Here is a 2902-nt window from a genome sequence, read left to right as displayed (position 1 = left end):
CATTCATAGATTTGAATGGTTACTCATCAAGGAGTGGCACTATTAGGAGGTATGGACATGTTGGAAGTGATGTGTTAATAGTCATGGGATTTCAGGTTTACAAGACCTAAGCTAGGCCTAGTATCTCTCTGTCTTCTTGCTAACTTCAGATGTGGATGTGGAACTCTCAGTTACCCTGTTTACCTGCATACTACCATGCTCTCTGTCATTAAGACAATGGACTATAAATCTCTGAAACTGTAAGCAATCTGCCAATTAAATGTTTCCATTTATAAGATTTGTCATGGCATCTCTTCATAGCAATAGAACATTGTCTGAGACACAAATTGCTACCAGGAAGCAAAGTATTGGCTGTGATAGGCCTCACCATGCTACTTGTTGGTGGAATTTGAACTTTGGGACTTTGGATTAAGAAAGTAGTTAAATGCTTTATGTGGGGCTTAATGGGCCATATTTGCTGCTGATTGAGGAATTGCAGAGGAGAAGGCTATTATTATGTGGCCTAGAGACCATTCTTATGATATTTTGGCAAAGAATGTGGTTGGGTGTTACCCTTATCTGAAGAGTCCACCTGAGGCTAATTTGAAGATTTTTCAGTCAATGGCATTGTCAGAAGAGATTTCAGGGCAGCCTAGTATTGGCTCTGTCATGTGAGTATTGGTAGTGATTCTTATATAGATTTATAACAAAAAAGGGGAAAACTGAGCAAGAAAAAATACAAACGTATAGTTTGAGGAGAAAAGGTGTACCAGAAAGTGTAATAGAGCTAAGCCACTGTTCAAGGAAATAAAATGTATAAAGGAAAGCCTGATGCTAAAATAAAGGGATGGTCACCTCAGAGATCCTACCCAGCTAAGCTTTCAACTTGTTAAATGTAATTAAAGAAAAGTTTATAGCCATGGTGACGGCTGTTTGTGTTTAATCCCAACATTCAGGGGATAGAAGGAGGTAGATCTCTGAGTTTTAGCCTAGTCTTTAGGACAAGTTCCAACACAACCAAGCTTAGAGAGTGGAGGAAACCATTAAACCCAGAAAGCTGGTAAAAATATATTTGCATGGAGAGGGCCATGTTCCAAACCCAGAACCAGGAGGACTTGGTAGTTTTGGCGATGTGGTTCTGGCTTTAGAGTCAAAGATACAAGAAAAAGGATAGGGAATCTCCCTCTGAAGCTAAGAAAAGCTGATGAGGCCAGGCATGGGTCACATCCCGAGAGGCCGTTCCCTAAAGTTGTGAAGAGGAAGCATAGATTGCCTTGGAGACCACAAGATGTTGGTCATGCCAGAATTGTGGGATACCTGTCAAAAGAGTTGATCCCAACTAATCTCTGAAGCAGCCCATGGAAGATAAGTGTGTTTCAGTGAACAAAGCTGAAAGGAGGTAGAGATCTTAAGAGCAGGTGAACACCAGGCAATGAAATGCAGTGTGGATTTTTGGTCTTGCTTTGGTCCAGTGCTTCCTCATTATGCTCCCATTCCTCCTTTATTGAAAGGTAATGTATGTCCTGTACGCTGTAAGGGGAAGCATGTGATCTGTTTCTTGACCTTGATTTTGCAGACGTTACAGTTAAGAGATTGCCATGAGTCTCAAAACAGAGCTTGGACCTTTTTTTTTTTTTGAAATGGGTATGCTTATTTTTTTTTTAATTTTTATTAGATATATTTCTTTACTTACATTTCAAATGTTATTCCCCTTCCCAGTTACCTATGCATAGGCACCATTCCCTCCCCTTCCCCTCCCACATACGGGTATTCTCCCTATACATCCCCCTTATTTCCCACCCCTCCCCATATTCCCCTGCACTGGGTGTCCAACCTTGGCCAGACCAATGGCTTCCCCTTCCACTGGTGCCCCAACAAAGGTATTCTCTGCTACATATGCAGTTGGAGCCCTAGGTCAGTCCATGTGTAGTCCTTCGGTAGTGGTTTAGTCCCTAGAAGCTCTGGTTGGTTGGCATTATTGTTTTTATGGGGTTGTAAGCCCCTTCAGCTCTTTCAATACTTCCTTTAATTCTCCCCAAGGGGGTCCTATTCTTAGTTCGGTGGTTTGCTGCTAGCATTGACCTCTGTGTTGGACATGCTCTGGATGTGCCTCTCAGGACAGTGGCAGTTTTTGAAATTAGACTGAATTCATTTTGCATTATGATATGGCTAGAAGATTATGGGGCCACAGAGTGGGATGCACTGATTTAAATAAGAATAATCTCTATAGACTAATAGATTTGAATGCTTACTCATCAGGGTGTGACACTGTTAGGAGGTGTGGCCTTGCTGGGATAGGTTTGGCCAGGTTGGAAGAGGTGCATTACTGGAGGTGGGCTTTGAGCTTTCAAATGCCTGTCTGGCTCAGTCTCCAGTCTCTCTGTCTCCCTCTCTTTCCTTCTCTCCCCCTTTGTCTGTCTGTCTGCCTCTCTCTCTCTCTCTCTCTCTCTCTCTCTCTCTCTCTCTCTCTCTCTCTGACATCCTACTGCATTTGGATCTGATATCAAGCTATAAGCTCTCATATAAGCCTGGATGTTGACATGAACTCTTTCATTAGAATAATTGACTAAACTTCTGAAACTGAATGAAACACTAGTGAAATGTTTTCCTTTATAAGAGTTGATGTAGTCGTCGTGTCCCTTCAGAGTAATAGAGCATTGATTAAGACAGATAGCATGTGACAACCTCATCTCTGGTTTCAATTGTTTCTCAAGTGCTACATACTTTTTATTCTATTCGTCACTAAAACCTAAATCAGGTTTACAAAACTAAATGTCATTAATGTTAAGACTAATGCTAAGATTGTGAACTACCACTGCCAATTGAATTGTGTATTATTCAACACAAGTTCAGTCTAAATGACTTTAGTTAGCTTTCTTGGAAACAACTGTGGCATCCCTGAGACTTTATTGCAAAATCCTGA

This window comes from Rattus norvegicus, chromosome 5 (assembly GCF_021556685.1).
Source record: "Rattus norvegicus strain SHRSP/BbbUtx chromosome 5, alternate assembly SHRSP_T2T, whole genome shotgun sequence".
NCBI classification, from domain to species: Eukaryota; Metazoa; Chordata; class Mammalia; order Rodentia; family Muridae; genus Rattus; species Rattus norvegicus.
Note: the sequence above shows the minus strand (reverse complement) of the source record.